The sequence below is a fragment of the Lynx canadensis genome, chromosome C1, assembly GCF_007474595.2.
Source record: "Lynx canadensis isolate LIC74 chromosome C1, mLynCan4.pri.v2, whole genome shotgun sequence".
NCBI lineage: Eukaryota > Metazoa > Chordata > Mammalia > Carnivora > Felidae > Lynx > Lynx canadensis.
Window position 1 is genome coordinate 7,597,163 of NC_044310.1, and position 27,001 is coordinate 7,624,163.

General features: G+C 56.2%; 1 protein-coding gene across 1 annotated transcript in view; it reads right to left on the reverse strand.

Annotated features, from left to right (window-relative positions):
• CASZ1 (castor zinc finger 1) overlaps positions 1-27,001 on the reverse strand; it is a 146,381-nt gene that overhangs the window by 101,193 nt on the left and 18,187 nt on the right. Inside the window, exon 2 of the mRNA XM_030326394.1 lies at positions 12,436-12,589. The gene's annotated coding sequence lies outside the window, so the exon portion shown is untranslated. The remainder of the gene's footprint in view (positions 1-12,435; positions 12,590-27,001) is intronic.

Genomic DNA, 27,001 nt, shown 5'->3' on the forward strand with positions numbered 1-27,001 from the left:
AGGACAGAAAGCCTTCATTACACTCCATCACACACACACACACACACACACACACACGCACGCACGTGCAACTTGTGCTTGCGTGTGTGCGCATACACACAGCAAAATTAAAGCCGAGAACTTGGCCAAGAAGAAAAATCCTACCCCTGTTCCATCGAAACTTATTTTAGGGCAGGAGGTAATTGCCAAAGACCCAAATAAAAAGCCAACCACAGGCTGTAAACGGCTCCAAGTCTTTAATTAGACCCCAAGAAAAAATAGTGGCAAAAAGAAAACGAACACAGGACAAGCCTCCCTGAGGAGGGAGGACGCATGTGGACCCTCCCCCTACCCAAGTCCAGGGGCTTCGGATGAAGGCCAGCCTTCCCACGGTGGGCATCAGAGCGGGCACTGCCCATGGTGAGGGCAGGCATGAAGCCAAGAGAGGGCTAGCCTTGGTCCTGGGTCCTTCTCCCGGGACCTTCCTACACCCCTTCTGAGGAGGCTGGCCCAGCGTTGGGGTGCCATGGGGCCGAGGGGAAGATGAGCAATTTCCATCAGTTCTGGAGGCGAGGAAGCAAGGAAAGGAGAAAGCTTTGGGTCTGGAGCGGCCTTTGACTCACTGAAAGATCTGCCCATCAAGCCACGACGCCCGGCGCCTTGGCCACTGACCAATCTACCCACATGACACCGCTCCCACTACGTGGAGCTCTCCTCCAGGCTGTGACCCCAGACCCTCGTCCTGGGCCCGTGGGGGGTCGGATGGCCCTGAGGTCAAGGAGGTACAGCAGATGCCCCCAAGGCCTCTCCTCACATAGTCCTTCCACGTGCGAGGAGGCATGTTCTCCAGAACCCTCGGGGTGACAACGTGCCGTCCCACCCAGGCAAGGGAAGAGGCACAGCCCCTATGCTCCAGGCCACCTGGTCATCCATTCCTGAGCCCCTGCTCAGCCCTGGCCCTTGGAGAACGCAGCGGACCCTGGACAGAGGGTGGGGCTGGAAAGGAAAAGGAAGGCGGGGGTGTGCAGAAGAGTGTCCAGACTCTCACCTTTCATACAAACAGATGCAACCCAGTAGACTAACCAAATCCCACGGTGCAGGGGATCCTGCAAAGCGCCAAGATCAGCACCACCATGCCACAGGGCGGCAGAAGCTATGGCCTCCGCTGACGTTGTAACAGCTGGTCCCGGTGGCAGAAGACAGAAGGTCCACCCAGACACCCAGGGAAGAAGCCAGGAGACGAACGCGTCCCAGCCTGCATCAATCAAGAGAGCCGAAGAGGGCGGCCTGGTCCCCCACCCGTGCAGTGCGGCAGGGTGCTGCGGCGGCTTTACAACCAAAGCGGGCGCATCCAAGGGAGTGCCGTCACAGGCAGCGGGACAACCATATTGAAGACCCCTGTCCTTCTGCTTCCTCACATGTCACCACAGCTGCCTGCAACCAGTGGCCGTCACACCCACACCCGGCGCCCCCACCGGTTCGGGCCCCTGCTGTGAGTGGGGTGCACGGTGCTCCTCTCGAAAGGCTTTCCTCTGCCCCCTGCCCCTTATTTTTTTTTTTTTAATTTTGTAAACGTTTATTTATTTTTGAGAGACAGAGAGAGACAGAGCACGAGCACAGGATCCGAAGCAGGCTCCAGGCTCTGAGCTGTCAGCCCAGAGCCCGACACGGGGCTCGAACTCACGGACCGTGAGATCATGACCTGAGCTGAAGTCGGATGCTTAACCGACCGAGCCACCCAGGCGCCCCTGCCCCTGCCCCTTCTAAGCTTAGCCGAGGAGGACGTGCTCCAAAAACCCCACCAAATGGATGGGCCCGCCCTTACCTGCCGCTGCCACTATCCCCCTGCAGGAATGCTGGGCCATGCCCTGCCAGATAGGCTGTATTCTTTACCCATTTCCTTTCCCAGTTGTCAAACAGAACATTAGTGGCCACAGATAAGCAGCAGGCCAAACGGCAAAAAGGGCAGTAGCTGCCCTTCATTCAGCACCTAAGTGGGCCCCGACCCTGTCATGAGCACTGTAGAGACCACATCCCTGCAGAGAAGGTACTAGTGTGCCCATTTTACAGAGGAGGACACCGAGGCTATGCATGGTGAAGAGACGGCCACACACCTGCAAAGGGTAGGCCTGACTGTAACCCAGCTGGGCCGGGTTCCAAAACCTGTCCCTCATCACCCTCTCCTTCCCCCACCCAGTTCTCTCATCTGACCACTAGTTCTAGGCCTGGCTGACCCCTCCCCGCCAGCTGCTGGATTCTCTGATTACTGTTTGTTTTTTTAATTTTTTAAAAATGTTTATTCTATCCATTTTTGAGAGAGAGAGAGAGAGACAGAGAGAGACAGAGAGCACGGGCAGGGGAGGGACAGAGAGGGAGACACAGAATCCGAAGCAGGCTCCAGGTTCTGAGCTGTCAGCCCAGAGCCCGACACGGGGCTCAAACCCACGAACCGTGAGATCATGACACAAGCCGAAGTCGGACACTTAACCAACTGAGCCACCCAGGCGCCCCCTCTGATTACTGGCTTAATGCACGTGCCTTGTGCGCTCAGAGCATAAAGCAGGTGACAAGTACGACTCCGTGCCGAGCTACCCACCGTGGCCTGTGGTGAAGGTCAAGGCCTATATGGCCAGAGCAAGCTGGAAGGTCTTTCCAGTAGAAGCGGGTGTGAATCTGACCTGTCAAGGCAGTCCCAGCATCATCACGCCGGTCAGGTTGGCCTCCCTGCTGGCCCCTTCCTGCTTGCTTTGCTCTGTGGGGGTGGACAGGCTTCCATCCATCAGGATGAGGAGTAGAATTCCTCCTGGATGAGCCCTATGGCCACTGCTTCCAAACTTCCTTCCTAGCTTGGGAATGGGATGGGAGAAGCAGTCCAAGCTCCTGGCAGAGGCAGCAGGAGTCCTGCTGATTAATTGGTTCTCTGTCTTCCCCAAGTGCTCACCAGACACAACCAGATGGTTCCGGCGACACGCCATCCACTCCTGTCCTCCCTTAAAACGACACGACATCTTCACCTTACATCCCACCTCCACCTTTCTCTTCTATACTGCAAAACCCCGAGAGCCCCTTCTCCCCCTCAGCCAGGGCTGGGCCCAGGGAGCCCCAGAGGGACAGGCGCGACAATGAGAACCCAGGTTCAGGTTTGCAGCGGGGAGAGTTCTAAATGGAGCCAAAGTTTAGACAAGACTCCACTTTCTCTTTTGGCCTTCAAGCAATTCAGCTAGGGCAGACGGGGTGGGGGACCCAGGGCTGAGTCTGCCCCTATTTCCTGCAAGTGTGAAGAGATGACTCTGTATCTAAAAAACACTAACTTAGAACCCCAAACAGTCAAGGCTGGCTGGTCCCCCCTACCCTGCCCCAGGAGGGCACCACATAGAAGCTGCTCCAGCTCGCTGGGGCCTCTGTAGTACCACAGACCACCCCCCACCCCGCCCTGCCGGTTGGCTCTCCGTTGACACCTCTGGGTCCTGGCGGCGGGGAGAGTGGCCTGCAAGGTGCATGACTGTGCCCTCCAGGTGGTCAGCCTGTGTAGGCACGCTCCCCCAGGCATCGAGGAACGGAATAGCACAATCCCAAGGGCAAGGAGCTAGGGTCAAGCAAGGCTGGGGCCACAGCTGAGAAGCCGTGGTGGGTCCGGGAGGCCTAGGAGTGGCGAGGGCATCAGGCCCTGTTTGGGGAAGCCACCCGATGCCCCGGTGGCAGCACCTGTGAGATGTGGGCTCCGGCTGGTAAACCGCATTCCCTTTGCTGGGCACTGGCTTCCCACTTACAAAAATGAACCTGAGCCGGATGACCCGTGGGGTCTCAGGGAACATTCCAGAGCTGCTGCATGGGAGCGACCAGTAGAAGGCCTGCTCACAGCGCTCGAGACGCCAGCTGAGATTATTGCTGTCAATATTATTATTACTATCATTTTCATGAGCACTGCTCTTTACTTTTTATTTGTTTTTATTTTTTAATGTTTTATTTGCTTTTGAAAGAGAAAGAGAGCGCTCCTGGGGGAGGGGCAGAGAGACATGGGGACAGAGGATCCGAGGTGGGCTGGGCTCTGCGCTGACAGCAGAAAGCCCTACGCGGGGCTCGAACTCACATGCCGTGAGATCATGACCTGACCCGAAGCTGGACATTTAACCAACTGAGCCACCCACGCACCCTGCCTCGGTTTTGATTCCAAATGTTCCGTGAGCCTCCTTTCAGTCAGAGCAACAGGGTAATGGGGAAAGTCTGAGCTTACAGTCTAGAAAAGCCACATTTCCTGACATTTTCAGCCCAGAATCAAAATAGTGAAGGAGAGAGAGGGTAATGGAGATTCGAGCAGAGGCCGTGAGGGGTCTGGCCACATTTCACAGGCCCGAGTGATCCCAAACTGGCCCACACGGGATCTACAAGGCACTGACCTCTGAGGAGCCCGAACTCGGACATGTGACTGGCGCTTCCCGGCCCACCTTAGGGGGATGATCTTGGGGATGAAACATGATTATCTAGGGCAGCAAGGGTTAACGCCGGGGCTGGGAGAGGCCAGGCAGCACGGAGCACTCCCTGTTTATTAATAAGCTATTTATCACCAGCTTTGCTTTTAATGCCATTTGGGCTTAATGTCGTTAATGAAATATAAATACCCACGCTAACGATGTCGGTCAGAGGCAGCACGGGCAGCAGACGGCTCGCGAAACAGGGCCAAACCGCCGGGCACGCTGGGGAAGAGGCTGAGAGCTCGGGAAGCGGAAGAGGTTCCCACCGGCCTGGCACCCCCAGCCCCCTCTGCTCCCACCACGAGGCTGCACTGCTGGTTGTGCCGGGAAAGGCCAGGAGGAGGGTGGCCCAGGGGCTGGGGGAGAGGAGGCCCCGAGGGCACAGGATGCTGTTAACTCCTAGAGGACACAGCAGGAGTGAGAGAGCTCCCACCTCGGGGGCACCGCCTGCCTGGCATCGGGCCCCTTGGCTGCAGGAGGCTGGACAACCACCAGCTGGCAGCAGGCCCCTCTCACCGCCCTGAGCACCCTGACCACTGGGAACGGAGCCGGGGTGAGAAGGGTCAAGAGAGGGAGCAGTAAGGATCCCATAGTAAGTAAGGCTTCCAACAAAGACCACCCCTCCCTGCGCCAAGAATGACATCCCAGGCCCCACTGGGTGGCACCACGTCCCGGAAAACCTGGCCCAGGCTATTCAGGCGAGTCGGCCACCTTGGGGGTGCGGGCGGAGAGGTCAGCAGATGGGCATTTCTGTTCGGTGCCCAGAGGCCTTGGAACCTGGAGGCGACCCTGCACGGCAGGCTAGGTCCCTTACCTCCTGCCTGACCTGGCCTGGCCCTTCCCACACAGTGGGCCATCCCTGCTGACCTCTCCGGAGGCTCAGAGCAGATAGATGCCCTCGGCAGATGACCACCTAGCCCAGATTACCCCAGGAACTTCGGGCCTTTCCCTCTGGAGAGACCCCAGGCTATTCCCAGACACCAGTCTGGCCTGGGGAAGACGGCCCTGGGACTTGCTTCCCGGCCTGGAGCCACAGCTCCTTCGAAGGAGACTTGGACTCTACTCACCCAAGGGCCACCTGGGCCCAAATAGAAGTGAGAGACCCGGGCAAGCAGCTGACCTTTGCTCCAGCCTCCTCCACCTGGGGCACTTGGCACCGGAGGTCACTCGGCACTGGCCCCGCCTTGCTCCCCAAAGGTGCTACCTCTTCCGGAGGGAGCTCTGGGCTGTTCTTGGGAGGGAGCCCAGCAGCCTGCGGCCCTCCCCGCTCAGGATTGTCTGAGAAAATGCACGATGACTGGCGAAATCTAAATTTCAGAGAACTCTTCCGTACTTTTTTAGTGTATGCCCCTGATATCACCCGGAATGCACTTACACTAAAACTTTATTTGTGGTTTATCTGAAATTCAAAGGTCACGGAGCATCCTGTATTTTTTTTTTTAAGTTTTTATTTTAATTCCAGTGGTTGCCATAAAATACAGTGTTCTGTTGGTTTCAGGTGTATGACAGGCATCCTGTATTTTCATTTGCTAACTCTGCCAACTCTAGCCCGCTTCCCAGCAGGTTAACACCTGGCAGGTAGGTGAGCAGGACTGTACGGGGCAGCGAGGGAGAATGGACATTCCCGCCCATCTCAGGACAGCAGCCTCCTTTCCAGAGGCTCCGTTTGTTCGTCACTGCCCCCCTGCCTGCCCTCTCCCCTCTGTGGTCACTACCGCACAGCCCAGTGCCACGGCTCGCCTGCCGGGGTCCCCTCTCCCTGCACCCCTCAAAGTCACCTCCACGTCCCCAAGGAGTACAGGGCTCATTTGCTGGGGCTTGGTGGAGCTCAGCTCAGCGGCTAATCCCCTGGGTGGCTCCTGTCAGATTATTAATTAGCTAAAGCGGATCGGTCCTGGAACAACATGCGCTTGGACTTCAGATAAAGCAGGCCAGGGAAGCTGGGCGGGGGGCTGCTTAAAGTGACAAGAGCCTGTTTCTGAACCGCTCCCTAAGGAGGACTGGGGGACGGGCAGGCGGAGGCTAGAGCGGGGGGTGTCCAACGGCGCCCTCAGCACCCCCCTCACCTGCTCAAGAGAGCACCCCCCCACCCCGGGGAGGCTGTGAGTACAGATGCACCTAGATGGGGCACCGAGGGTCCCCATGAGAGGATGAGTTGGTGACAGTTGGGTCTTGCTTTTTAATAAAAAGAGCTTGTGCAGGATCTGGGGCCCCCCAACGCGACCCCCGTGACCTCCCACAGCATCTCTCCCCAGCGAGCTGACCTCCAACAAGCCAGGCTGTTCTTGTGTCTGGGAGCTCACGCTTGCCGTTCACCCCCGTGGGAACACTCTTGTCCCAAGTACTGAATAGGAGGGCTCTTTCCCTCACCTTCTCCGTCCCTACCGAAAGTCACCATCTCAGCGCTGCCTTCCCCGGATGCCACACCCGGAATTATAAACCATTCCGCCCCCACCCCTCCCCTGCCATGCACTCTCCCCATTCTATTCTAGAAACCTGCTGGTTTTCTCCTGGACACACGTGGCCATCCAACAAATACTTTATTTCTTTATCTCGTTTGTCATTTGCCTTTCTCCACTAAAATGCAAATTCCGCAGCACAGGAAAGTTTGGCCGGTTTGTTCACTGCTGCGGTCTGGTTCGCAGCCTCTCTCAGTACGGCTTGATGAATGAATGAAAAAGACACATGAAAGACCAGAGGTTAAAGGTCAAGATTTGGACCACCACCTCTTCAGACTCAGAGCCCATTGTGGCTGGGCCCTGGGCTGCCCTGGGGGCTTCCCAGGTACCCGGCTCCTCCCAGGCCCATCCCCTGCTTCCCCAGCTCTGCCCCCACACAGTGGTCCTCTTACAGGTCCTATCACTTGCCCTAAAGATGTATTTCCGGTTCTGGGTCTCCTGAGGGATGGCCTGGGGGATCCATCCCCCTGTCACCCAGACCCTCCTCTCCTGGCTGGGCCTGCTACCCAGAAGCAGCCGGGGTTAGGGCAGGGGGTAGCGATGAGGGGTGAGGAGAGGGAACGGGGACTCCCAGCTGCTGCCCGGGCCCAGCTCAGCTGCCGGCAAACTCCTGGGCTTGGATTGTTTTGACTTGAGTCGGTGAAGCTGAAATATTGAGTCACGACGGCCCTAAACTTCATTACCAGCTTTTAACGCAGATTACTAAGGGAAAAAAGTTGCTTTTAATTGCTTCTCCCGATTAGCATTTCTGGAGAAGAAACTAGTGATTAATTACACCTTCCCACTTCCACTCACCCTGGCCACGGGGGTCCCAATCCCAGGCTACCACATGGAGGCTCAGGGGCAGAAAAGGTGCCTGTTCTGGCGGGGGGGGGGGGGGGGGGGGGCCAAGAAACCAAACCAGAGAGAAAACTTGGGTGGGGAGCGGAAGGTGAGGAACCTGCCCAGAGCGGATTCAATGGAAAACCAGCAGCTAATGGTGTCGGCAGCCACGCAAGGGTCCCTACACCCGCTGCCTCAGGCCTCCGTGTGGAGGCTCCAAGTTCACGAGGACAGAGGCAGGGCAGAAGTGCTTCTGCCCTCGTCCACATCCACAAGACGTTAACCCTCCCAAAGCCATGGGCCGCTGTTCCTTTGGAGCGACCGCATCATCGAATGAAGAGGGGCCCCTGGGTAGCTCTGGCCAGGCAGGAACTCCCAGCCCGGCCCCAACCCTCTCCTCTTGGGTCTGCACCTGCTGGGGCCCGGGGGCTTCCTGACTCTTCCAGGGAACAAGGGAGAACCGAGGAACGAGGCCCAGGGCTGGGGCGCTGGCAAGATCAGGCCCAATTCTCACACAGAATAGAAACCAGAAGGATCTTCCCAAGCCTTTCGGTTCAGCCATCCTCCTGAGCATGAAGTTACCCAGGGGTGGCAAAGGGCTTGGGCCCCCAGGCCCCTCCGCCAGCACCTCTCCTGACCCCAGCCCTGCTTGCCTGAGCGGCCAGCCCCACATCAGATCAAAGCCCGGGAGGATGGAGTTGGAAGTGTCCAGTCCAGTTAGGAGGGAAGGCCACGGATCTAGTGCAGGCCGGGGAGGCAGAAAACAGAAGAGCCTCCCACGCACGCACAGACACACACGCCTGCCCACCCAGACATGCCCCCCCCCCCGCCTTAGCCTGGCATTTTGATGCTGGCTGACACCCCCTCAGAGCCAGGCAGAGGCACCAGCTGCACGCCTGGGACATCCCTGTCACCCCTGCAAGACGTCCCCAGCCTGCCCTTCTGCTCTCTCCTGTCACTCCCCCTGGAGGTCAAGCCTCCAGAGCTTTCCTGGAGGGCTGAGCTGGCCCATATGGCTGGGAATATGTTGCCAACATGGGCAAGAACTCACTGGGGCCCCCGCAGCCGGCTGTGACGGCCCCGTGCTCGCTCCAGGGTTAGGGCTGTGTAGCACTCACCCCGGAGTGTCGAGGATTGCTTCACTGTTACAGCATCACTGTTTGGGGTGGCCTGCCTCGTCCTGACCCGAGCAGGTGACACCAGGACCCGGGAAAGTAGAGCCTTGTATTAAAGGCCCAGGAAAAAGGGACAGTGGCCCACGTCAAATCTGACAGGCTGCCTATGGGAACTCACACTGTAAATTGTGAAAAGACTTTCCACGTGGAAAGATTGCTAGGATCCCTGCCCATAAACTGGGCTGGAGGTTAAGCTGGTCCGAATGGAAATGAGGAGGAGGCCTTAGACAAACCCTTTTTTTGGGTTCTACGTGACCGGATGCACGGGCGAGAGGGTCCATAGACGCTCAGCCCTCGAGAACACGGATCGCATTTAAAGCCACAGTGAGAGGAACTGTACGGACTGGGTCCAACCTCAGACCCGGCACTGAACTCGTGGAGCAGAGGCACAAAACAGGCTTCGGTGCAGTCTCAGGGCCAGAAGGATAGCCAGCTTGGAAATCCCTAGCGAAAACGGTGCCAGAGACAAGCAGGCCTCTGGCCCTCCCTCCACATGCGGCCGACCAAGAGATGCCTAATCCTCTCTGCCAGGCTTTCTCAGCAACCAGCATAGTGCCCTGGATGGTGCTTCTCCCTAATCCACAAGACAAGACACAGTGCCCCTGAAAGCCACGGGTGGTTCTTGGCACCATCAGGGTGGGTGCGTGAGAGGGGAGAAGATGCAGGGCCACAGGGGGCGTCTGTAAAGCTGGAGCCAGGACACTGGCTCCTTTCTTCGCCGCTCACTCCATCAGCAAACCCTATGGACCTGCCCTCTCAACACACGGGCTCCATACCCTTCTGTCCATTTCCACCTTTCTTGTCTCAGCGGCCACAGCTGCCTCCCCTCTGGCCTCTTGGCCTCTGCCCTTGCCACCGTGCCACCCACTCTCCCCGCCGCAGCCCCAGCCATCTTTTTCATTTTGTTTTCAATGTTTATTTCTTTTTGAGAGAGAGAGAGAGCACACGCACACGAGCAGGGGAGGGGCAGAGAGAGAGGGAGACACAGAATCCGGAGCAGGCTCCAGGCTCCAGGCTGTCAGCACGGAGCCCGATGCGGGGCTCAAACTCACAAAACGGGAGATGGTGACCTGAGCCGAAGTTGGTCACTTAACAGACTGAGCTGCCCGGGCGCCCACACTTCCGTCTTTTTAAAATGAAAACAAGACCACTTTACCTCCATGCTTGAAACCCTCCTGTGGCTTCTTGTCACCCAAAAAATAAAATCCCACCTTCTCCCAGCTCACTAACCCCTACATACCCCATCCACTTCCCGGCCACCAGGACCTTCTTTCTGTTACCAGAGGTACTGAGCTCATCCCACCTCAAGACCTTAAGACTAGTGCTCTCTTTGTGGAATATTCTTCTGCCTTCAGATGGTTCAGATGGTTGTCGACTTCCTATCCTCCCATCTCAGCTAACTCTCACCTCCTCAAGGTGGCCTCCTCTGACTGCCCACACACCTCACGCTACTCCGTCCTATGTCCATTCTGCACTAATGGTGGCCTCGTTCTTTTCTGTGGGTTTCTTGTCTGCCTGCCCAACCAGAATTCCAGGAGAGCCAGGGCTGTCTTGTCCAACTCTACCCCCAACGATTGGCAGACACCAGGCCCTCAGGATCTGTTGAATAAACATTACCAGATCTTACGTGGCGCAGCCAGAAACAGGTAGAATCTGAGCTAGACGGGAACAGGGCTGCGGACCAGGTGCCAGCGTGGACTCGCCCCTCTCCCACACTCTGGTGAGTTGAGGTAGGGCACCTCTAAGACCACAGATCAGCCCTGCCACAGACGACATGGGCCCACGGCCAAACCCAGTACCTGGAAAGGAGTGAGTGAGTGCAGCGGGGCTTGGCCGCGCCGTTCCCTTTCGGAGCCCTCGGAGTCCCCAAGCTTCACTATCAAGCCCCAGACGGCCGATGCCAGGATGCGGGAGCCCCACGGGACGCGTGGAGCCCGTACCCTATGCCGGCATGGCCCCTGGGAGTCAACAGTGAGTGGAAACTTCGGAAAGGGAAAAACTAATGGGCATGTTTTGCCGAGGGAACAAAGAAAACAAAAAGCCTGCCACTGAGAACAGAACGGGCAACATTCCCCCTTCAAAGGGGGCTCCACGGGCGCTTTGGCAACCTGCTCATGCACTGGGCCCAGGCGTGGCTAGGGAGGCCAGCAGCCAGAGGCTCGAAGACACGTGGGCCTGCCTTCCCAGGACCCGTGATCATCAGAGAAGCAGAGTCAGGCAAGAAGAGCTCAGAAGTGGAGACACACGCAGGCGCTGGCACCAACACCCCAGCAAGATGGTCCTGCCGACGGTCTCGACACGGCCATCGGCGGACAACAGCGGCACGCCTCCAACGTGGCCACACCAACTCCTGGAGCGTGATCACATTCTGGACACCGGGAAGAAGAGTCTCGGCCACACAGCTGTTCCTCCACAGTAACCCAGGGCCACATTTACATCTGATTTGCAAATCCCTGGCTGCATCCAAGGCTTCTGCTAGTCCCTGAGGTGACGCGGTCTGGCGCGAAGCAGGCCTACAGCTCTGGGGACCTCTCAAACCCCAGTGGGCGCCAAGGCACCCATCGCTGCCAAGCGCTTCCTCCCTGCAAGTTCAAAGTCCAGAGTTGCAGAGCCTGGCCATGGAGGGAGGGGCAAGACACGCCTGATTGTGGCGCCCTTGGGGAGGGACGGCGCAGGGTGGTAAGCCGGGGCCGCTGAATCCTGTGTGGCTCACACGGGAGGCGTGGCTCGAGGCCTCTACCCTCCCAACCATTCTCCAGACCCTCAACCTCTGCCCCTGTCCTACCAACCTCTCTGGGCTGGTTCCCTTGGGATCCTAAGAGAACACTGAATAATGACCAATAGGTAGTGAGGCACCTGCTGTGTGTCAACCCCACCCGCCACCCTCCCCCCGCCCCCAGCAAAAACCACCACGTCTGATATACCTGCAGGCAAATATCTGACAGTACAGCCTCATAGACTGCCCATCCCTGGCATGAGTGACCTGCCTTAAGCGAGGGGTGATTTTTGAGCCTGGATCAAAAGACACCTGTGGCTTCTCCTCTAAGGAGGGTCCTGCCTGGGCTGGAGAGAGCCCCCAGCAAGTCACATGTGAACTCAGAGCAGCATGGCAGCCTGTGGACAGCGTGGCAGTCCAGAGGGACCGGACCCACCACTCCCAGAGGTGACGTTCGGAAAGGTCTCTAGGCCTCCCCTGGAGTACCCGCGTGCTGCTGGCACCATTCAGTGGCAGGATTCTTAGAGGCCATTATTCCAATCTGTTTATATCACAGGTGGGGAAACCGAGAAAGCAGTGAGTCAATGTCAAAGTCAGGGCCAATATACAGTGTCCTGTTCCTAGGCCCAGGCTCCGTCCTCAATCCTGTGTCTTCTTACTTTCACCTAGGGTGCCTGAGCTACCCCCATCCAGGTCAGAACCCTCCTGAGGAAGGCCTACTGGGGCTCTCTCCCAACAAGGAACCCCCACACCAGCCAACTACAGCCCCGACCCACATCTCCCAGACACATCTGGGAATCAAGAGCAGCTACCTTTGTGTCCCAAGAGACCGGGGTCCAAAGTCCATTCCACTGTGCACCACTGGAGCTGCAGGGTCCCCTTCTACGGGAGGGCTGACAACCGTGGTGGCCGGAAGGGCAGATGGGATGGAAGGGGTCTTGGCCTTCAGTCAGCGAGGTCTGTTTGCTACCGGAATGAGAAGGGAAAACAGATTATTAGACTCCCGTTGAGACCCACGTGGCCCCTCAAGACAGGACGGACGACAAGACGGCACGGTTCCGACACTCGGCGGGGTAGGGAACCATCCGGCAGCCGCTGCTAAGAGATTCTCGGACCCTGCCTGCCAATCGGCGGACGGCATGGCTGCGGTGAGGGCCAGGTCTGACCCTACAACCAGTGCACCCTTTGCACCATTATTAGCCAACTGCAAAGCAGTTGTCACAGCTAACAAAAGAAGCAGACAGGTAGAAACAATAAGAGGCCAATCAGATGCCACCCCCAGGTAATAACAGAATGATCACACCCAAGCCTCGGCACCCCGGGTGAGAGGTCAGCCTGATGGTGGATCAAGCTGACGCTGGAAGCCAGATCAGACCCACGCAACCGAACCAAGCTTCGGGCTCCCCAACCTCCACTCCCTCTAGACTTTCCCTGGGCCGGCTCCCAGCTGCTCCCATGACCCCCCAGTGGCCCTGTGGGAGTCTCTAAAAACAGAATCAACAGGTGTCTCTGCAGCTACCCAGGATGGGTCAGTTTGGTTTCTTCTCTTTTCCTCCTGCCGCCCCCCCCCCCGCCACCGTCCACGTTGCTACTGCGCCGTCGCACCCCGTAAAAAAGAAAAGAGCGTGAGTGCACGCGCCCAGAAGGGGGCCGCTGAGATTCATTCGTGATAGGTGTTGGGCCAAAAAAAAAAAAAAAATGTGGCCAAAGAAAGTTGGTGCCCTGCGACCAGCAACCTTTGTGTCAATTTAGGCAAATATTGTGGTGTTTCCATGGTGATTCCTGTTTTGAATATCCACTACACTCACTTTTTAAAGGGCTTTTCCTGTTTGCGTTTCAACTTCAAATCTGTAAATATTTTTGGCCTTTTTAGAAAAATTAGCCTGTGCGCGTGCAAGCACAAACCCGGCACCGGACCTCCGTGCCCACGCTCCCAGGCCTGGAGGTCCAGCCCGATGGGCGTGAGAGTGGGGTACGGAAACTCCAAGGGGGCTCTCCATCTGCTCCCACACCCACCGTGCCTACGGGGCTGGCATCAGGGAGTGGGGTGGCTGAAATTCCAGTCCTTTCCTTCTCCCTCGACCGACCGGGGCATCCACACCACCTGTGTGCTCGCTCCCAAAGCGTGTGAGTGGGCTCGGCCTGACTCGACAGCGTGGCATGGTGTGGGCAGTTACCCGGCAGGTTCTGCAACATGGCCCAGCCCTCTGATCCCGAGCCTCCCTCGAGGGCACGAACCCCTCCTCTCCTGCCTCCCAAGGTCGGGCCAGTGGAAGGGGCTGTTGGGCAGTGAAGGTGACAGATTCCAGCAGCCGCTGCCCCCACCTCTGCTCTGGGCCACGGCCACGGGGATGGGCCAGTGATAGTGGCCCTGGGCTTGGATCGCCCCGCTCCCACCCCACCCGTCAGCGCCATACAGGGTTAACAGCGGGTTTCCTGGTTTCCATGGATTCCCGCCAGGCCCCTAATGTGAGTTTCGTGTGATTTGGGGGAAGTGGATTTCCTTTGTTTTCCAGTTTGGGAATATTTTTTTCTTTAAAAAAGAGGAAAAAACACTTTAATGGGAACTTCAGGGCCACAGGGAGACTTACTCTCTGGGCTCTGCCATTCCCCTGCCTGTTGGTCCAGGATCCCCCAAAGCCCTGGGCAACCCACCCGCCAGCTAAGTATCTCCAAGCCAGAGCAAGGGGTGCCTCAGACCACCTACAGCTCCCTGCCCCCAGAACATTCTTCTGCTGTGTGTGGGGGGGGGGGGAAGGGACGACTCTATTCCAATATCCCATCAGAACGACCGACCCCTGCCCCACCTGAAAAGCCAGCATCTTCTACGGGTGGCTCACACTCTCCCCTTCCAGCCACACACCTTTCCCAGGGAAAAGGTCAAGGGAAACATTCCCACCTCCCTGACTTCTGGCAAAGAGCGAGAAAGACCAGGGTCTGACCACACGCAAATGGGCATGTGAACCATACCAGGTTCTTCTGCCCTGGCTCAGAAGGGGATTCCAGTCACAGGGGACCAGGGTGTCCCAGGCCCTGGTGGGGCCCTTGTCCAGCCTCCTCCAGCTGAGGGAGGGGCCTGCCCTGGGCAGAGGGAGCTTCTCACCTTGGCAAAGCAAGAGCAGCTGAATAAAGGGTGTGGCCTAGCCTCCTCCTCCCCCTCCTCCTCAGTCTTCCCCATTCCTGCCATCCTCCAGCCCTGCCAAGGTGTGGCCTTGCTCAGGGACTGTCCCCAAGCAAGCAGCCTGACCTATTTACCAATCCAGGGCACAGGCCCTGGGGCCTGCCATGGTCGGGGCCCTCCCACGGCACAGGCCCCGGGGGCCATGGCGACAGCAGGAATCTCGGTCAGTAGGTGGAGAGCCCAGAAGACAGAGCTCTCTGGCCAGCAGCTCCAGGGTGAAGGGGTGAGAAGCCATGTGTAGGTACAGAAATAATACTGGGCCGAGAATCAGAAGATGTGAGTCTGAGCCCCAGTCTGGCCACCTAACTTGCCGTGGACCATGGGACAGGCCACATGATCTCCCTAGGGCCCCCTTTCCTCACAGATGGAGAGGACACCTTTCTCCCTCCTACCCAGCAGGGCTGGAGGGTCATCCCCAAGAGATGAGCAAGGTGTTACCGGTACTCCAGCAATGTCCTCGACTACCACCACCTTCTTCTTCCACACCTCTTCAAGGTAACCTTCCAGAATCCACTCCAAACAGGCCATATGCCTCTCTGCTCTGCTCCTCACACATCTTTCATTGTGGCATTTAAATCCATACTGGACTAAAGTAATTTGTTCACGAGTCTGTCTCCGCCGTTGGGTTTTTAACTCCTCAAGGGCAGAGACCAAGTCCTAATTATCTCTGCGTCCTCAGCATTTAGCACAACAGCTGGCCCACAGTGGGCAGCGTAAGTGTTTGTGGAACTGACCTAGTCCCTGATCTCGTGTCACGATCAGACGGGCCCGGCACAGCATCATCCCTCTCCAGCGACAGAATACTTCACCGGCTGTTTTCAGGCTCCCTTCCTTCTGGTTCCCCTAAGCACAGCCTGCACCTTGGTTTTCCCGCTCCAACATTCGCGCCATGAATGAGCAACTTTCAGGTTCACGGGGACCGCTCGGTTACCCGATCCTCCTCCAACGGATGCCGGTAAGTATCGACGGAGCTCCTACTATGTGACAGAGGGCACGTCGGGAGTGGAGGGCACAGCAGCTGCGAGGTTTTCACCCTCATCTGCCGGCAGGCCTACGTGATGCCTTCTATTCGTTGAGCACCACACTAAGTATCGTATGCGTGTGATCTCGCCAAATCTTTACAACGTAAGGTAGGAAGCATTAGGGCCCGTGTTTAGATTAGGGAGGGGAGGCACAGAGAGATATGAAGTGACTCGCCAAAGGTCACACAGCTCAGGCCCGGGCTCAGGGCCCAAATCACTTCACAGTTCTTCTCTGTCCCCACCCCTGGTCTCTTTCCTCTCCAGTATCTCAGTCCTCCTGCCCCCACACAGGTCTCCATCAACCCCCCGAGAGCCAGCAGAAAGCACTCAGAGATCACAAAGGAGGACGAAGCTAATGCTTAGGTGTTTCCTTCTGGCTGGGCTGTGAACGGGGCAGGTGAGGCCTATGGTGAGGTGCCTGGTCGGCAGGAGAAACCCCTGAACCTACTTGGTAAATGGGGTCCCAGTTGCGGGCATGGCCTCCGGGAGGGGGAAGGGGTCTGAGCAGCCCATTGCTGTCATCTGGCGAGACAGGGACAAGAAGGCCACCAGAAGAGGGCCACTCTGAGTCATGAGGTTCTGTGAGAATGGGACGGCTTCCATTTCTTCTCTCCAGACAAGAGGCAAGCTAAAGGGCTTTACCATGAGGATGGATTTCTGCTGGCTCCCCCTCACTGAGACCACTTGCAATGCACGTCTGCCTCGGCGATGTGGGACTCAGAAACAGGGACTCGGGAGCCCAGTTTGCACCTGGGTGAATGGGTGTGGCCAGGGCGCCCATCGTCCCCAGGGGAGAGAAGACAACAGGAGGTGACCTCCGCTGTAGAAAGATCTACACCAGAGACGATAAAGGGGTAGAAGGTCAGGCTAGGACGCAGAGAGGACAAAGCCCTAATGAGCAGATTTCAGAAACCACCCGGAGTGAAAACAAAAACACAGACGGGTACGTTGCCCAACTTCGGGCTGTATGGAAAAGGGGAAAGAAAAAAAAAAAAAAACAATAAAAAAATCCACATCTTAATACAAAAATCCTACATGATGTGTTGTGGCACGAAAATGTTTTTCACTGCATTTTTCATCTGTGATCTCACACGGCCTACGACGGGTCCGCCCAACGCAGTAGGTATTTGATGGTACACAAACAGAGCAAACACATACACAATTAACCAAAACAAGAGCAGCAGATATTCAAATTGGTCCAAGCTGGCATCTCAGGGCTTCAGGTGGCCTCCGGAGATGGCTGCTGTTGGCTCTGCGCAAGGGCCCCCTGACCGCTGAGGGAGAAATAAATGGGGCAAGAACACAGCTCAAATGGAAGGAAACTTGGAGTTCTGTGAATTCTCAGAACTCAGCAAGCAGAACTCCCGGCCAGCGGGTTATGCGGCCGTTCTGCGCTTCAGGTGCCGTCCTGCTGCCGACCGGGGACAGAGAGGGGACCCACGCCCCAGGAGCCCCTCCTGCATATCACTCACCCCAGTCACTGTCTCCTTTTTGTTCCACCCCTCCCCCCTTTTAATTGTTGGATGAGTTTACAGAGCTGTGTGCCAAAAACAATCAACTCTAGGGAACAGAGTTATACAAAAAAGGGCGTGTCGCCAGAGGGAGACGGATATCCATGGAAACCACCACCTTTTCACGGCAGCCTAGGTGAAGCCGGGACGGGGAGGACAGCGTGGGGGTAGGGAGATAGACTCCACTCAGAACAGGGCCCCAGAAAATGCTGGGGTCGCCAATGACCTGAGGGAACCACATCAAGTGGGAGGGTCGGGAGGAGGGATTGGCCGGAGACCACCAGGAGGGCAGGGCTGCTGGGACTCGTGCGAGAGCACTCGTGCAGGCACACACACGTACGTCACCCTGCCAGATCACGGGGGCAGTGCCACACGGTGTTTAGCGTACATGCTTTGGAGCCGGACTGCCTGGTAGGAATCCAGGCTCTGCCGTTTACAATTTAGGTAATCTTGGGCCAGCGACTTTAACCTCCCCGTGCCTCAGTTTCCCTGTCTATAAAATGGAATACTAAATCAAAAAGGCTGAAGGAAGGCGGGGGTAGGGTTTCCAGGCTCCGCCACAGTCCAGGAAAATAACAGCCGATGTTTGTTAAGCAGTAGGTGCTAAGGATTTTAATACATCAATATGTATAATCATCGCAAGAACCCAACGAGGGGGGCTATCGTCTCAACTGGATAGACGAGGACGTAAGATTCAGAGAGGGGTATAACCCACCCAAGGTCACCCACTCAGAAACGGTTTGAACCCAGGCCTGGGTGGCACTTTCAAACGATACCATGTGGCAAGGGAAGGGGAAGGGGAGGGGTTGGGGAGGGAACAAGGCAGAGATGGGCTCTCAGGAGGCTCTCTTTCCAGACTGGACCGAAATGCACAGCAGTGGGACCCAGACATGTTTTTCTCAAGCTTCCAAAGGGAAAACAGAAATCCTCCAAAGCCAGTGACTGCAGATGGGAGGAACAAGGAGCAGGGAAAAGTGGAGGTGGCCCACAGGCCCAGGTGGTCACATTCTTCAGGAGTCCCCATCCCAGCCCTGACTAGAGAAGGCCCTGTGAGCCTTCCCTCCCGCCCAGGCGGCCACCTCCAGCCAACAGCAGCACCTCCCAGCAAGAGAGGCCCAAAGGCCTGGGAAAGGTCCTACTTCTGGGTCAGAACCCTGTGAACAGCCCAACTGTCTGCCTTCCCAGAAGCTAGCCAGATCCCTGGAGGGGACGGGGAACAGGCGAGGGGCGCGAAGGGGAGCACAGGTCTCCCCTGTGGCCAAGGCCAGGCCGGCGGAGCTCCAGGGAGGCCGAAAGCTGGAGTCAGAGGCTGCCTGCCCTGAGTGGTCTGGTCCTCACCCTGCTCGGAGACGGAGGCCACAGCAAGCTTGGTGGCTCAGCCCTTTCTGCCATCGACCACCCAAACTCATTCAGATATTTCCTCTCTCACTTGCTTTTTAAAAAAAATTTAATGTTCTCTATAATTCATCCGTCCCAGAAGATAATCGATAGAGCCCGTAATGAAAATCTGAGCCATATTTTATGATCCGCTGCAAGCAGAAAGGGCCACATCAGCAGGTCCGGTTTTGGCTCTCCCTCTCTGTCTTGCCCACTGCTCCGGGGATCACTTCCCCAGGCGGTCCTGCCCGCAGCCCCCCACCCAGAGCCCTGCCCTCAGCCACGTGAGGAAGGCGCGGACGGCCCCTCTGGAGAAGAGGCTCGAGCCACAACCCCGGCATCACCCCAGCACCCCAATGCACTCACTCCACCAACCCGTGACAGGATGGTCACCTGCCGTCGCGAGGTCTTCCTGGAGCTGCCCCTGGACCTGGGATCCCCAGCACCCCTGCCCTGCAACCTCGCAGCCATCTTTACTTGGGCCCTTCCAGAAGCCTGAAGACCCTCACTAGGATCTGGAGGCCTGAGCAGGCTGGCCCCCCAACCAAGGCATTCAGTCCCCACCAAGGAAGGCTGCCCGCTGCTCCCTGGGGGGGCTCCTGCTAGGGGGTGGTCCTTGGGGGCTCTCAGGGACACCTGGGACTCTCAGGTCACTGGAGGGTGGGTCATTAGTGCTCATTTTTACTACCTCCAACACGTCCCTCCTCTCCCTGGTCTGTGCCCTGTGAGGTGACCGTGTGCAAGAGCCAGCTTGAGGGGACACACTGGGGGCTCGGGGGAGGCAGCCTCCTCCTGCTCTGCCACGGCCAACTGGGGGCAAGCAGAGCCCCGCCCCTTACTCTGGCACCACCACTGGGAGCCAATCAGCGGGCAAGGTTCTGTTCCTCCCAGAACCCCTTGCTGCCTGGCACCAATCAGAGCGCGCCACAGCATCAGTGCGGGGCCAGGCGACCCCAGCAGGCCCAATCAGAGCCCAGAAGATGTTCCAAACACCCAGGGACAAAGCCTCACACCAATAAGAAGGGTGATTCAGCCCCATCATGAACTATTATGCAGCCGTTAACACACATTGGCCCAAAGCAGGAAACCCCAGATGACTCTATTGTTTAGAATGCTGTCCAGTATGGCAGCCGCTGGCCACATGTGGCTCCGGAGTCCTTGAAGTGCACAGCGGCTGTTGACTGTGGCACTGAATTTTTTATTTGACTTGATTTCAGTTAATTTAAGTTTAAAAAGCCACATGTGGCTAGAGGCTATGGTATTGGATGGGGCAGGGTTAGACAGAGAATTTCATCGATGTAAAAAAACAAAAAATTCTTAATAAAAAATTTAAAAGCCTATTATATCTCAAAGCAGTGGAATAATCATTATTAACTATAATAACGAAAATAGTTAAAGTTCACACGTGCTGTGTGCCAGGCTCGGTGCTCGATATTTTATATGGATCCTCACAGTGAATCCAAGATGCACACGATCATCATCCCCACTTTACAGATGGGGAAACTGAGATTCAGCAAGCTTAAGGAACTTACCCAAAGTCACACTGCCGGGGGGCAAAACTGGGTTTCGAACCCAGGTCCCTCTGTTCTCCTAACCCACGCTTTTAATGACCACGCTACATATTTTTAAATTGTTTTCTTCACACTTTTTTTTTGTTTGTTTGTTTGTTTGTTTGTTTTGGTCTTTTCCAATGAGCCATGAGCATGAGTGATAATCAGGGAGAAAATGTGTTTTTTTAAAAAGACCTAAAAAGAGGCAAATCCTCCTCCCTCGGTGGGGAGTGTAAAGAGAGATCTCTGGGACGCCTGGCCAACTGGGCTTCTAGCTTTTGGATGGAGAAAGAGAAGGCAGTGTGGTTACGGGCCCCCTCTGTCTCACGCTCCCACCGCCCAGATGCCCACGCTTAGGAGGCCCGGGGCCCACAGACGATGCTGGGCCTCGGATTCTCCAGCAGCCAGTCTGCCAGCAGCGGGATCCAGTTTCCTCCCAGCCCCACCCTGGAGTCAGTTCCTGACAGGTTTCTCAGCAGTTTTGCAATCACCACCCGGGTCTGCATCTTAAAGAAGGCGGCAGGCCATGGGGCTGTCCGCAAAAGACAACGCACACCATTCTTACCGTGGACCACCCTTTCCCTCTACCTTCTAGAAGAGCCAGGAACTCTGGGCTAGCAGCCCAAGCCTGGGACATGCTGTCTTCCCTCTGTGGGCATGGAGAGGCTTGTTTTTCCCAGGGGGGCGGACAGTCATTGCCTCCCTCTTGGGACTGCATCGAGGCTCAGAACAAGGGGACACACAGAATCCCCTTGAAAGGTCTGTGATGAAAGAAGAAGCCCCAGCAAGTACTGAGCCTGGGTAGAAATGGAACCAGGGAAGATTCCGAGTCGTTTTTGCTTTTTTTCCCATAGCACCAACCAGGGGGTGGGGAATAGGGAGCGATTACCCTCCGTGGTCGGGTTTCCATTTCAGCTTTTTCCCCCTCCTGAGAGGCAAAGATGGTTCTCCTTTCGGGGCAAGGAGGATAAATGTCCTTACCTTAGAAGGGTTTTTTTTTTTTTTCTTATTATTATTATGGATTTTTGGTTCCCTGCTGTCTGCAATTCTCTGTCATTGCCAATCTACCTTAAGTTCCCTTGGATTTATATATTTATTTTTTGGGTTGGTTTCAGGTGCTTCTAGTTTATCAAACAATCAGCCTTGTGAGGTACACTGGGTGTTTCCAGAAATTACATCACAAAAAATCATGCAATTAAAGTGTAAGGGAAAAAAAAAACATAGCTGTTGCTTCATTTTGTATTTTAATTAGCGACTTATTGTAAACGTAGACTTTTAAAATGGAGGCGCCTAAGCAAAGCCAGTAAACAAGTTTTTCTAATGAATTAATTTCACCTCTTTCCTCCTCCCCCTCCTCCTCCTCCCCCTCCTCCTCCTTCTCCTCCACCTCCTCCTCCCCACCAGCCCAACTGTCATCTTCCGAACTTCTTGGCCTTCTTTCTGTCTATTTCACTTCTTAATCCTTGCCCGATACATTGTAGGAAAAGGAAACCCCCAAATAAAAATAGGAGCCCTGGCCTGTATGATCACAGAAGCCTTGATGGTGAGCATCATGGCTGAGGACCCAGCGTGCCATCTGTCACCACACCCCTTGCTGTGTCCCCAGCCCTGCAAACTCCTCTCTACTGGGTCCCAGAGATCCCTCTGCTCCTGCCCGTGCCCTGAGCTCAGGAAGGGAGAGAGGAGGAAAGCCCAGCACAGTGGTGACTGCCCAGGCAACTTGTTGGGGGGGTGGGTAGGCATGGAGCACCTGTGGCAGGAATGAGGTGAGGCAACCTGGAGAGAGAAGGAAGCCCCTGCTTCTGTGAAATCCAAAAGCCCACTACTGGGAAGAAGGAGAAGGGGCACAGGAGGGAATCTGTAGTCAGGGAAAGAGAAGCTGAAATTAAAAGTCTGTCTAGGTCACATGGCAGCTCAGAGAAAGGACACATCCATCAGTCCCAGGTACCCCCAACCCCTGGAAGGGTAGACCCAGGCTGCCACCCCTGGTGAAACATCAGACGGCTGGTGTAGAATCTTGCTCCTCCTCTCATAGAAAGTCCCCAGCCTTGGTGGTGGGAGGGGGGGCAGAGGGAGAGGGTAAACTCATCTGCCTCTTTTAGCCTAGTTTCTGAAAGAGAAGGCTGAAGATGGGGACAGAGTTCCCAGGAAAGGTAGACAGGCCCCAGATGTCCTAGAGAAGGGCAGACCCCCTGGAAGCCGCCTCTGCCCCACATCAGAAGTATCACCGGCCGCTTAGATGTCCCTGTTCACCGGAAAGTGTCTGAGCCCTCCTGTCACCCCGGAGGCTAGGCCAGCTTACCAAGGGCATGTGTCCGCCCCAAGCACCAGACAGGAGCACACCTCCTCCCTAGCGCTGCATCTCCAAAACCAAGGCAGAGACACCGTGGAGGAACAGGTCTGCCTTACCGACCCTCTCCTGGGGCAAGCCAGGGCATTCAGCATCGTGGGCGAAACTCCACACTGGCCATTTTTACGTTGAGTGGGAAGAACCCTAACGACGTCCTTCGGAAGGGCTGTCTTCCACCTGTTCATTCCCATCTCGGACCATCCTCAAGCTGGGGTCCCCCTTGCCTCGGACACCAGGCCCGCTCTGGGATCCCCTCCCCCTCATTACAACAGGTGGCCTCCAGACAAAACTGGCGGGGAGAGGGGCACTCAAGAAGGCTCTAGAACACCTGGCGGCAGAATCCCGGCCCCCCGCTCTCTAAGATGCCCAAAGAAAGGAAAGAGGGGAGGAAGGAAGAACCAGAGAGGAAGGGGCTGGACCTCCATGTTATCATTGCACCGGTGGGAAGCCAGACCTAGCCTCACGACAGATCCTGCTCGGTTCAGCTTCAATCGGAAAGGAAAGCTCCCATCAAACATGGGCTGGGCAGGGATGTGGGCACCGAGATTAGGAATTTGGAAAACCATCTGAGGAACCTGGCCCTGGGAAGACAGCAACAGGATTTAATACCTTATCCCTGCTGTCTGGTAAACACCCTGAACCATCCCCGCGCTCCGTTAGGCAGCCTCGGATCCTCAGGTGTGCCGGCGACGGGCAGGTAGAGACAGACGTGGGCAGAGACAGGAAGGGAGGGAGTGTGGGCCTGGGGGGAGGGGGGCGGGGGAGGAGCTGGCCTGGGAGGTAGGATGGGTGGCAGCCAAGCCAGACAGTCAATGAAACAGCTGACAGGTGCAGGGAAGGGGGGCAGGGAGAAGAGAAAGGTGAGCCGGGGGGTTGGAATACTTGGGGATGCCACCGTCACACCCCGGGGGGCTGAGTAGGATGACAGGAAGGGTCACAGGCTTGTGGGCCAAAGACCTAGAAGTTCTGGCCGCCTCTCCTTCCGGTTAAAAGGGCCACTGGAGAGGGGCTACGGACCAGGCCGCAGGCACTGGCCCAGCCAAACCAAATGGGACAAGACCGTAGATAGGGAACTACCATGGCCACCTAGGAGAGCAATCCACGGTGTCCTCTAGGGTCACCCTCTTCCGAACACACAGGCATATGCCGAAAAGAAAGCCAAATCAATCCACATAGAGCTTCCTTCTATCCAGGCTGGAGCTGATGTGTGAAAGCCAGCCCCGGGAGGAAGCAGAGAGGGCGGGCGGCAGTCCTGGAGTTTCACAGAAGAGCCTCCGCTCTCCAGCGGTGGCCTGGGGACAGTTAAGAGTAGACAAGTAGAGAAGACAAGTAGACAAGTAGACAAGTAGAGAAGAGGTGCCCAGGGTTCCCGGCTGTGCCCCGGGGTGGTCCGGGGGGAGCCACCTTGGCTGTGATGCTGGCACAGAGGCGGGGCCTAAGTAAGGTGCCCCTGGAGCCACCTCCATCACTAGGCCACACCACTAATCCTCTTTTCCCATTTCCGTCTGCTCCTTGATGTAATTACAGTTTTGGATTGAAATCCCCCCGGAGCGTAACCCCCCTCTGCCTGATGCACTCTCTAAATCCTTGGGTACACAGCCATGCATCTCCCCGCTCTCAGAGAATCGGAAACCATTTCAGATGCTAAAAGTCGCACCACTTTTCAATGTCCTCATCTCTGGTTTGTTTCAGCAGCCCTCTCGAAGCTGTCCTCGCCGGGGCCACCTCGGCCAGCTTAGGTCCTCCCGCTCTGTCCCCTCAGCCACCAGGCCCTCCTGTTTACCCCGCAGTGGGACAAGAGGTTCCTGGTCTGTTATGGGGCTGGGCCTAGAGTCCCTTGTCTCCTGCACGAGCCCCAGATCCCCAGAAATGCCACCTGCAGACCCCTCATCCGAAAGGAAGCCACGAGGCCCAGACGCAGAACTTTCCAGCCCTGGCAGGAAGCACGTGGGGTGCCGGCTCTGCGGCCGGAGGCCTGAGCCTTGGAGATGTCCCAGCACCCAAGTCTGCTCCAAACGTCACCCCACAGGCACTAGAAAAGCCACCAGCAGAGTGCCCACCCTCTTCTGCTCCAGTGCCAACTTCCCTGCGACCCACAGCTTGCTAACACCCAGAGCTCACGCCGTCTGCAGTCAAGGAAATCTTCAGTTGCCTCTGCCATCTCTGATCTGCTTCAGTTTCTCAGCTCAGTCTTGCCAGTATCCACACTTTGAATCTTTGCATCAAACACACACACACACACACACACACACACACACACACACACACGACACTCCCAACCAAGGCAGAGAGAACACACTGACAAAAAACCCACAAAACCGAGGGTTGGGGCTGGAAACCCGTGTCACCAGCTCACCGTTTCCCCCACATCAGGCAGGCGGCCAGAGAACCCTGGGCAATACACACTGCAGGCCTCGCCAGACATCAGTACACTTGTTCGGGTCCCTACCCTTTGGAAGCTGGTCCCCCAGTGCATCGCTTCGGGCCACTGCTGCTGATAATTTCTCAGAGATAAACAAACCGGTTTGGATGAAACAAGCGTCAACCTGAATTCTTCACCCAAAACTCAAAATGAAACTCTCCGATCACCTATTTCCTTCCCGTCTCCACCTTCCTGTGCCCTCATCTGCTTCCCTAAAACTCGGACAAACTGGATTTTTATTTTTTTTGGCTCGGTTCTCCAGCCTTTTCGTTACTACCGCACCTGGGACCACCCTTCTGAAGGGATGCTGGCTTCCCGAAAAAACGTTTTGCTTCCTGTTTCTTAAGAATGCACAGGTCAGGGGCGCCTGGGTGGCTCAGTCGGCTAAGCGTCCGACTTCGGCTCAGGTCATGATCTCGCAGTTCATGGGTTTGAGCCCCGCGTCGGGCTCTGTGTTGACAGCTCAGAGCCTGGAGCCTGCTTCGAATTCTGTGTCTCCTTCTCTCTCTGTTCCTCCCCCACTCACACTCTGTCTCTCTCTCTCTCTCTCAAAAATAAAGATTAAAAAAATTAAAAAAAAAAAAAGAATGCACAGGTCAGAAGGAAGAAGAGACAAGGGGAACACATGTCGGAACCTCTGCTGGGCTGGTTTCCTGCCTGGGGATGCTTTTTCTTGGCTCCTTTTAGGCTCAGGGTCTTTTCCTCCACACTCCTACTGCTCCCCTCAATTTTCAGCCCCTTTAGAAAGGGTGTGTGTGTGTGTGTGTGTGTGTGTGTGTGTGTGTGTGTGTGACATCTGGTCTACCCTCCTTTCTAGGCTCAGAGGGAAGAGGTTGCTGAGTTCCCCTTGAGGAGTCACCTGGTTAATCGAGGCTCAATGTCAAGACAGGAAGGAGGCCAAAGGGCAGAGAGGATAAAGACACAGCCCTGAGGTCTGTGGCCACGTGGGTCTTCCCGAAGGCTCAGTGCGTACATGCTCGTCTACTACCCAGAGTCCTCTGGGCCTGGCACTCTCTCGCCCACCTCCCCGTCCTACCCAATCAGACCCCTGTGCCCCTCCAGCCTCTCTGTAGAACACTGTCTACTTTCTGCTCTGAGCTAGTCCGGAACCTCTGCCAGGGCTCCCGCCTCCCAAGTCCCCATCAGTGGGGTCTGCTCGGTCCCTGTAGCTAATTTACACCCGTCAGGGTTTAAAATAGCAGAGGCATAAATGAAAAGTCCAATTTCTTCAAATTTGCATTGTAAAACCATCCTTCAACTTCCTTGAAATAAATTTTACTATTTTATTAGTGCAAACAAAATGGTAATAAAACACTAATACAGCGCCTTGTATCCAGGGGAAGAGCTAAAATTAACATAGAGCGAGCAGTGTTTGCTATTACATTCAATTACCTTTTTACTTGAGATTTACATTCTCATCCCCTTAATCTCCATAGTAGTGCCTTCAAAATCATTCCTCCCGGTCTCTGCCCTTCCGGAGCCCCCACAGCTGGAAGCCAGGCCTCCTGCCCAGATGGCGCTCACCCTGGGCATGGCGCCTACCCCTGTCACCACAGCTGCCTCTTGTCAGAGGGTACCACGTCTCTCCCCTGCTCGTAATTTCCTCACGTCTCGGCCTCTCAGTACTCAGTAAGTTCAAACCAAAGGGCTCCGACACAAGGTACATTCAGACACGCAGCTATCAATGAGCAGGTGCATGGGGCATGGGCCGGGGGCACTGCTCCACAAGCCTGCAAAGGCTCTCCCTGGCATAAGAAAGGGGCAGGGAGCTCGTGGGAGCCCTGAGGAAACTGGCGCCTCTGGTTTGACAGGTTGTCGGAGAGGGTTTGCTGCACGGCACAGCTGGGGACGCTGGACCGGGGCAGGAAGTTCAGCTGTCCTGACGGGGGACGAGACGAGGAACCACTGGGGCCAGCCTCTCATTCTGTACACGGACGGCGAAGCTGAGGTCTTGTGGCTGCTCCC